Below are 10,121 nucleotides of genomic sequence, written 5' to 3'. Positions count from 1 at the left end.
TCTGATCAAAAGATAAGTAAGTTACAAAAAACATACCTCGACAATCAATCAAGGTTTGATTTGACGAGAACAAGCTCATGTCTGGAGTGACGTCTGAGTCAAAAGGACGGATGCTAGTTTTGACTGGGGATTGCGAGCATCTGCAACATATTGAATCAACGAGCTCAAAATGATAGTGACAAAGGATGCCAATAAGATTACTAAGCTTATGGGATTTAACCATAATGCAAGCGCACAAGAATTTCAAGAGCAATAAGTTGCTGAGGATTTTCAGAAGATCGAATAGTATTTCGAAGACTTTTGTGAAACACTCAAACAACTGGGGATGAAGAATCCACGGTAATTGTGAGTAATTATTCGTAGGAGTATTCATGCAGCAAAGAACTTCAAGGCAGTTGCAGGAGGGGTTCTTAGAACAGTGGAGAGTATTTCGACGCATCTTGTAAAAACAAGAGCAACTTGGGACGAAGGTATGAACAACAACTATATGTAGTTATCCATAAGGATATATCGGTGGGAAGGCGGTGGGCACAAAGTCTTGAGAGAACATCGGAGAGTATCTTCGTAATCTTCTGGTGCACCAAGTGATTGTCTGGACTGACGGGCTCTCCGGGAGGAAGTGTTTATGAGAACCTAATGTTAGAGTTTGCAAAATCGTTTAACCCGAATAGAGGAGAGATCAGAGTCCCAGAGTATAGACGAGGAGTAAAAGATGCTAATACCACCCAATGGCGACGTGGGCCTGTAAGCCACACAGCCAATGTTAGTAAAAGTTTTCAGTGACTAGACTCAACTTCGGCCAAGGAGTTGGAAAGGGGGCTACCTACAGGCAGTCGGCTCTGATACCAACTTGTGACACCCTCGATTCAATCGTACACTAATCATACACGCAAATGTGTACGATCAAGATCAAGGACTCACGGGAAGATATCACAACACAACTCTAGACACAAATTAAAATAATATAAGCATTATATTACAAGCCAGGGGCCTCGAGGGCTCGAATACATAAGCTCGAAAACACAAGAGTCAGCGAAAGCAACAATATCTGAGTACAGACATGAGTTAGACAAGTTTGCCTTAAGAAGGCTAGCACAAAAGCAACATCGATCGAAAAGGCAAGGCCTCCTGCCTGGGAGCCTCCTAACTACTCCTGGTCGTCGGCGGTCTCCACGAAGTAGTAGATATCCTCGGGGTAGTAGTAGTCACCGGTGGTGTCGTCTGGATCCTGGGCTCCACCATCTGGTTGCGACAACCAGAAAGAAGAAAGAAGGGGGAAAAGGGGAAGCAAAGCAACCGTGAGTACTCATCCAAAGTACTCGCAAGCAAGGATCTACACTACATATGCAACATTATCAAAGGAAGGCTGTATATGTGGACTGGGCTGCAGAAATGCCAGAATAGAGAGAAGGCCTAGTCCTATCAAAGACTAGCATCTTCTCGAACCCACCATCTTGCAGCAATAGGAGGAAGTAGAGTAGCATAAAGTAAAGCAGCAGTGGTGTTATCAACCTCGGCCGGAGATCCTTTCTCGACTCCCTGCGAGAAAGAAATCCCAGAGCCATACTATCCAGTTATCATCACAACCCAGATCTCATCACCATCCAATTCTCATCACCAGTATCCAGTTCTAGTTGTATCGATCGGGATACAACTCCAAGTGTCCGTTACCGTAGGACAGGCTATCGATAGATTAGTTCTTCCCTGCAGGGGTGCACCAACTTACCCACCACGCTCGATTGACTCCGGCCGGACACACTTTCCTGGGTCATGCCCGGCCTCGGCCAAACAATACGCCGCAACCCGACCTAGGCTTAATAGAGAGGTCAAGCACGCCGGACTAAACCTATGCCCCCAGGGGTCATGGGCCATCGCCCCGGGAACTCCTGCATGTTGCGTGGGCGGCCGGTGAGCAGACCTAGCTACCTCCCTAAAAAGGCAGGAGCTTACCAGTCCAACCCGGCGCACGCCGCTCCGTCGCTGACGTCTATTAAGCTTCGGCTGATGTACACGACGCAGAACGCCCATACTATGCCCACGTGATGGTTAGTGCTATCAGGCCAGAGGCCCCTCGGATCAAATATCCAAATCGTAGTGGATTGGGAACGCGCGGTAACAAGCAGAGACTCACGAAAGATGTGACCCCGTTGCCCCGTCTCGAGGACTTGCGGCAAGGGCTAAGAATGCCCGGCCACGCCTCGTATTCAACTCTCGGGTACCCTCCAGGTCAACCCGCCTCCACATCACTCGCAATTATGCTCGCGCGGGTACCCCTCAGGGTCGACCCGTCTTTAGTAACATGGTTCAGTGTAAAGTCATAGTAATCATAGTAACTGTGTGTCTAAACATCAAGGGGAAAACCCGAGGAATCACCCCCGGTGAACTCCACTCAATGTAATCATCAAGGTGAACGTAAGAGGAATCACCCCCGAGGTTCACACTTGAGGGGTTGCACGACAGAGTCGTATCGGAAGTGGTTAAGGCGGAATCACCCTCGATGACCACAACCGAATAGCTACACTACAGGGTTAACATCAGAAGTGTTGTAGAGGTCTCACCCTCGGCACTCGATAGTAACCCAGCAGTGTCAAGCAACTAAGGGGAAAGTGATGTGCGGTGTCGGGACCTGGTCTTCAATCCCGTTGATCGGGTCTTCAATGATGAAGCAGGGGCAACAAGGACAAGGTGGAGGTCACTGATGGATCACTAACCAACCTATACTAAGCAGTTTAGGATAAGCAGGTAAGGTACAACAACAAATACAAAAGCAGGCTATGCATCAGAATAGGAGCAATCACTAACAGTAGCAAAATCTAATGCAAGCATGAGAGAATGGAATGGGCGATATCGGGATGATCAAAGGGGGGGGGCTTGCCTGGTTGCTCTGGCAAGGAGGGGTCGTCGTCGACGTAGTCGATCACAGGGGCAGCATCGGTCTCGGGGTCTACCGGAGAGAAGAGGGGGAAGAAACAGTAAATATAAAGCAAACATAGCATCACAAAGCATAACGTGGCAATATGTTGTGCCGGGAGTGACCTAACGTATGGCTACACGATAAAGGTGAAGGGGGAATTCAACCGGGAATGTTTTCCCGGTTCCGGACCTGTGTTAGACAGATGACCGGAGGGGAAAGTTTCATGTTCAGCATGCTAGGGGCACGTGACAGATGAACAGACCGCGTATTCGGATCGTTGGATTTTTCTGAGCAACTTTCATATAGAAAACATTTTCATCCGAGTTACGGTTTATTTTCTATGATTAAATAAAGATTAAAACATTTTCAGAAACTAATTAAAAAAATAGAAAAGGAATATTGCATCAGCATGATGTCATAGCGACGTCAACAGCCAATAGGACGGCTGACCGGTCAAAACTGACATGGGGGACCCATCTGTCATAGACAGTGGGTTAAACTGGGTTTAAACTAATCTAAATTTAGTTAGTACAACTACTGGGCCCACCTGTCAGTGTCTAATTAACTAAACTAATTAGTTTTAATTATTAGAATCTTTTAACTAGAGGATTAAGTGGTGGGACCCGCACGTCAGTGGCTGGGGCCTGCCCAGTCAGCACAGTTGACCAGGTCAACTGGTCAACAGGGGACCAGGGGCCCCACTGGCAGTGACCCGGGGGGTGGCCCCAGGTGTGCCACGTCGGCGGCCGGCGCCGGAGACAACTCCGGCGACCAAAAACGCGGCGGAGCTCGCCGGACTTGGCCGGAAGAACGCTACGGCGCTTCGTTCGGGGCATGCTTCGGCTCATTTGGACGAGCGTTCAACGCCGCATCCATCTACGGGAGCGGTGCGGCCGTAAACGGCCGGAAGCTACGGCGGCGAGCGGCGGAGCGGACGCCGGAGTTCGGCCCTCGCGCGAACTGCGGCTGGAGGGCACTGGAGGACTACTGGGAAGGCTCTATGGGGTCCTGGCGAGTCCCAGAGCACGGTGGCGAGGTCGGGTGAGCACGACCTCGACGAGGACGACGGTGACGAGCACGGCAGCGGAGGCGCACTACGGCCAGGACGGTAGCTACGGCTAGGGGCGCGGTGAGGCGAGGAAGGAGAGGGGAGAGGATGGAGTGGAGCTCACCGAGCGGTCAAGAAAGACCCTTGGTGGCTTAGGAGCAGCAGAGCTCGCCGGGGAGGAAGGGGATCATCGGCGGCCGTCGAGGAAGAAGACAACTCGATCCGTGGCCTGCGGTGCTCCTCGAGCTCGATGGCGAGGCGTAGTCGAGGTAGAGGTCGTCGGCGCGTCTCGTGGACGTGTTGGCGAGGCGCGGGGTGGCCGGTGGCCGCGGCTATGGCACAGCCATGGCGACGGTGGCGCTCGGATGCGATGGGGAGGGGATCTGGGGTGCGAGGGAGAGACGAAGCGGGCGAGGGGAAAGGACTGGCGCGAGTGGGGTGCAGTGAGTGGACGGGAGGGCTCGAGGCGTCGAGGGGACGTCGCCCTTATCCCTTCCCCGACGGGGACGGCGACAGGGTTCGGTGGCGACCAGCGAGCGCGGCCGCTGGGTTGGGTGAACAGAGAGGAGGGAGGCGACCGGGGGAGGTGGGCTGCTGGGTTGGGCCGCCCGGATGACAAAGGCACAGGGGGGTCAGGGGGGGTTTCTTTTTCTTTTACCTCTGCTCTTTTCTTTTTACAGAAAAAGCATGGTAATATTTGGGCTGCCAAATGAATTTTGTAAAATGTGGGACTTGGCCACATAATTACATTGAAATAGTTAGCACTGCCACAAAAAGGCTGTGAGGCTTTTGAAATAGTTTGAAATTTTTATAAAGTAAAAAGGCATTTAAACTATTGTTTTAGCCACTGCTTTAAGTAGTTTAGGCCACTTAAACCCTTTGCAAAAATGTTGGTTTACCATCAATATTAGTTGTGGAATATTTGGCACATGATGAACATTTTTGTATTCATGTTTGAGAAATTTTGAATTTTGGACTTGATGTTTTGAACAAGTGGCAACTAGGCAAGGTAAACATGATGACATGGCATGATTAGTGGGAGATTACTGTGGCATGAATCTCGGGGTGTTACACCTACCCGTGGTAGGTAACCCCAACCGGCGTCACGTACATGCGCAAATTTTTCGGTCTACATGTAGTTTGAAAATGGGTCAATGGGATGAAAAACGAACAACCATTCATTTGCATCGATATTCGGTTTGGCTTTCTGTCCGTTTTGAGTCAAACGGATTTCTGCAGACCAAATGGGTAGACGGGTTGGAGTGGGGGCTGACAGTCAAATCCTAGCGAAGACACCACAGGGAGAAGCATCCTTCGGCTCAGCCCCTCTGCGATAAGAGGCGCCGGGCGAGAGATGCTCCCATGGGCGGCCACGGCCTCCTCCGCCGCCGCCGCCGCCCTTCTCCATGCCTCTCCGCGCCCCGCTTCACACCGCGATGCACTACCTCACTACCGTCCATCTCCCTCTCTTCCGCCGCCGCTCTCAATTGCCTTCCGGGCCCCGGCACGTGCCCCGCGACGCCTTCTGGGAGGAGCCAGACGACGGCTCCGGGAGCGACTACGAAGATAACGGAAAGCAAGCGACCGTACAAAGAAGCTCTCCTTTCCCTTCCCCCTTACCGCTCTCCAGGCTCGTTGCAAGGCGGCAGCAGGAGCGTGAAGAGCAGGAGCTCCGGAGAGGTATCGACTGGGTCTCCGAGCTAAATTTACTCCTCCGAATTTTCTTGATGTGCTTCTGTTCTTCTAGTTTGCACTCTAAAAAAGATTGTGCTGTTTATGCCTCTCAATTCTCATTTCAGTATTTTTGCTGTTACAGTTTTTTTTTAAAAAAAAAAACTGGAGTTACAGTTTTTTTAACTGTACACCTTATTGTGCCGCTATTTTATCCGTCCAGAAATCGAGCTTCTCTTAACGCCGGAAGAAGAGTCTATCTTGGATCAGAATGAGACAGCTGATGTCACCAAAATATCATCAGTTAAGTGTGTTTCACTATCTTACTGTCCATTTTCTAAGTGTCTCCCACTGTGTTGGAGAGTTGTTCTTTCAGGTTTAGTGCTGTTTGGACTTTAGGTGGTTATGCTAGTTGTAAAAGTAAAATGCAGTGTGTTTGGTGGTGGCTGGTATCGTTGACGCTAGGCACAGCGCGACATCTGTTACCATTTTGTAGCTGATTTCAACATCATGTCTCGGGTGTCATTTGGCTTTGTGCATCACATCAAATGATGCAGAGACAGGAAGGGTGATCTTTCTAGCATATAAGCATATCTTTTTTTAGGACATCTGAGCAGCGAGTGATACAGATATGTGGCATGTTGGAATGTTGGATGTTGATTCTAACTTCTGAAATTGCATTGCTTGGTGCAGCCCAAATGGCATCCGCTTCATACATATGCGTTGGCGCTGCAGATACCTCTCATGGACAAGCTGCTGGACAATGGTGTTGATATTGATTTAGTTGATAAAGTAGGCTCCCGCTTTATTTGTTGCGATGCTTGTCCAAAATCCCATCTAGGATAGTGGTGCTAATATTGGGAGTGTTGCTGATACAGGATGGTTTTACTCCTCTTCACAAGGCGATAATAGGCAAAAAGGAGGCTGTCATTAGCCATCTCCTAAGAAAAGGAGCAAATCCTCATGTCACAGATAGGGTAAACAGCAATATCCTTTTTATGATTTATTTTTCTCTAATCCCATAATGAAGTGGAAGATACTAACTGAACTTTGGAAAGTGGCATTTACACTTTAGCACTTGTCAGATGGATTTGGTTCCTCACTAGCAACAATGTAGTTCTTATCTTTGAAGTTTAAGATTATTCCTGTACGTTGGCCCTTGAATTTAGTCTGCCCCATTTGCAGGATGGAGCCACGCCACTACATTATGCAGTTCAAGTTGGTGCCCTGCAAACCGTGAAGCTGCTGATTAAGTACAGGGTCGATGTTAACGTTGCTGATGTTGTAAGTTGAAAGGACACACTTCTCTTACCAGCTCAACCACTCTGAGACATTAAGTTATTTTCTCATATTTTTCCTTACATGCAGGATGGCTGGACACCACTGCATTTAGCGGTACAGAGTAGAAATCGAGATATAACAAAGATATTGCTTGTCAATGGTGCTGATCAGACAAGAAGAACCAATGTATGGCCCTTTTGGTTTAATGTTTTTGGATCTATAATATTTGCTTCCGATGCGCTCAGGTCCTATTTTGTGTACATTCTCATGCCATTGTATGTTGTGTCACAAAATTTCGACAGTCGCCTTGAGAAATGTTCATATCCACTGTACAACTTCTTTAATCTTGACGTTCTATCTAGACCACTATTCCTGCGATGCATATCTTGCTCTTTACTCTGAACTCAGAAGCTACTGTCTAAACTACATGTGTTGATGTGTTATGTTACCTGAGGACCAAAAGATGATCCTGAACACTGAACTCATAAGTTGTTTGGATTTATGTTTACACATTACGGGGTGGGAAAACTCCATTGGACCTGAGCCTTTGTTTCCGAAGGGATTTCAACTCATATGATCTGGCAAAGCTTCTCAAACTTGTTCCAGCCAACAGAGGTGTGTGAGGTTCTGTTCTGACAAAAAGTTCGAGACAAAGATCAAATGTTAGGAAGTTAGTAGAATATGGGAACTCTGTCTTTAGGTGGTTATTCTGATTGTTAATGGACTGTTGATCGCTCCTTTGCATCCGGATTCTGGAAGCTTATGTAGATGGAACCAGAAACATGTAACCCGACAAGGACGAAATAGTCAGCGCTAGATGAAATTATCCTATGTGAGGACTCCATGCAACTTGGAACTTGGAAATTTTGCTCTGTGATTGTTCTCATGGACATGCTGTGTAGTCTGTACATCATGCCTTCGGGATAGGCAGTGGGCATACAGGAAATCAAACTGCTTGAACAGGGTATCTCAGTTGGTGATTTACTGTAATTGGATAAAGCTTGCCTCAGATGTAACTGGATTAACAACATTCAGAGACGAGTTGGTGTTACCAGTTATTACATGATGGCGACATTATGAAGTTGTGATTGTATTTTCTTCAAACTGTAGAATTCAGAAGAGTCATTTTCACTTTTCATATGGGAACATAATTTTTCATCATTATTGAATATTCCCATACTATAAAAAGTTATCGTGTGCAAAAGTATCTCTCTTTATGTCCACATATGAAGCAACTTCCAACACTTACAGATTTGCGTAAATATGAGCATACACAAACAACCTGGTACCAATTTCCAAACAGAAATATCAGTTCTCAAACATGCAATACCAGAACATGGGAATGCAGAGAACTCGCATCATCTGAGAGTGAACTCATGGCAATCTTCCAAAAAAAAATATTGTAAAGTAGAACCAAACATTTGAGATAGCAGAGCTACGTAAGACTACTGCATAGTGAAATCATGCTACAGAAATGTATAGAAATGTCACAGATCCATCTAGCAAAGTCCAGGAAAGTACACAAGTGCTAAGAGCTTAGCAACTTCCAAAATTGCTTATTCCTCTTGCAAGGAGATGCGCCTGAAGATGGCCTGGAAAGTCTGCCCTCCATTCCGCGCGACCTTCTGACCTTCTTCGGTGGCACTAGACAGTAGCTTCACAACTGGATCGACTTTTATCTCTTCCTCGGGAACAGCTTCGAAGAGTGGGTGCTTCTCCAGACACGTGCGCATCCAGACACGTGCGCATCCATATACCAAGCTCCTCTACATCAGTAATAGTGTATATGATTCCTCCCACTTCCATCACGTAAGCGTATTCATCGAGCAAATGCATGCTAATCACCCTCCTCCGGTGGTTCTTCTCCTTGAAGTGAGGATCAGGGAACAGGAAGAACATCTTGGAGAGCTGAGCCTTTCCGAAGTAGTTAGGAATGTATTTCATTGAATTGGTGCGCACAACGGATATGTTGTCATACTGTCCTGGGTTTGATGCTCTCAAAGCCAGAACCCGCTCTTTGACATACTCGGTCACCTGTATCAAAATATGACAAACAAAGCAAGCAATTATAAATTGCGCCTTGAACTTTGAACTATTCAACTAGAGTAAACAAGTAGTTTGAATACAAATCCATGGTATTATGCCATCACATACTCGATTAAGCATGCTTCTGTAGCGGAAATTCTTGTCCATTATCAGAAAACAAAACAAATAAACTATTGACATATTTGGCCTACTAAAATGCATAATGCACATTCTTTTTTCTTATTTGGAACAAGGGGGGCATGCCCAAGGCACATGCATTTTCTATGAACTATGTATCCATGTCCATGACCTTGCAGTTAGCACTTGGTAAAAGTTCTGAGTATATGATACTAGTTTTAATCGCTTGTTGTTACTTGTAGAAGCGGGTTGCTGTGCGGGTTGCTGGTTGCGGGTTGCTGAGCGGGTTGCTGTGCGCGCGCGCCCGGTAGAAGCGCTTCCGCGGGAGCTTCCCCGACCCCTGCTGCCCGCCGCCGTTCGCGCCGCTGGTCCTCGTCATCTGGCCAAAGCCACGCGTTGCGGCGTCAGGCTCCCCGCCTGCTTCGTCTGGTGAGGCATTACAGCAAACACCTTGTAAGCATCGGCGCGACGCGAGTAGTATAGGGAATCGAGAGAGAGGGAGAGACGAACCGGGGGGTCGAAGAAAGCTGCGCCTCGCCGGTGAGCCGTCCGTGGGGGTACGCGCGCGCTGGGAACGAAGGTGCGAGGGCTGCGAGCTGAGCCGCCGGAGCTGCGTGTTAGGGCTTCGGCGTTGGAGGGGAAGGGTCAGGGAGCGACGTCTGGTCGGGGATTGGGCCGCGCCGTGCGAGTGTGAGAAGGAAGAAAAATCAGACCGACGCGTGGGAACAAACCTGGCACAGCACGAGGCCCGCCATGCCACGTTTACTTAACAGGCCGTATTGTGCCGGCCCGCGTGCCGCGCCTCCAGGCCCGACCACGGCTCCTGGGCCGCGTACTTCGGCCCAATGGGCTATTTTTGCCTCTATATAAAAATTAAATGGATCGTGTCGTGCCGAGCCATGCACGGCTCAAGGGGTGCCGCGTGCTGGGCCAGGCCAGTGAGCACGTGTGATCACTGGCAGGCCCGCGGTCCACTTGGCCAGGTTTGGTGGGAATATGTTCGGCTTCGCAAACAATAATCATCGTGCACCGTAAATCCGCGCC

General features: G+C 48.5%; 2 pseudogenes; one reads left to right on the top strand and one right to left on the bottom strand.

Annotated features, from left to right (window-relative positions):
- The first annotated feature begins 5,231 nt into the window (after positions 1 to 5,231).
- Positions 5,232 to 7,995, top strand: LOC119296326 (annotated as a pseudogene).
- Positions 7,996 to 8,350: 355 nt separating this feature from the next.
- LOC119292699 lies at positions 8,351 to 9,832 on the bottom strand (annotated as a pseudogene).
- Between the last annotated feature and the right edge of the window lie 289 nt (positions 9,833 to 10,121).

The sequence above is a fragment of the Triticum dicoccoides genome, chromosome 4B, assembly GCF_002162155.2.
Source record: "Triticum dicoccoides isolate Atlit2015 ecotype Zavitan chromosome 4B, WEW_v2.0, whole genome shotgun sequence".
NCBI lineage: Eukaryota > Viridiplantae > Streptophyta > Magnoliopsida > Poales > Poaceae > Triticum > Triticum dicoccoides.
The sequence above is the reverse complement of the archived record's forward strand: the minus strand, read 5'-3'. Positions and strand labels throughout refer to the sequence as shown.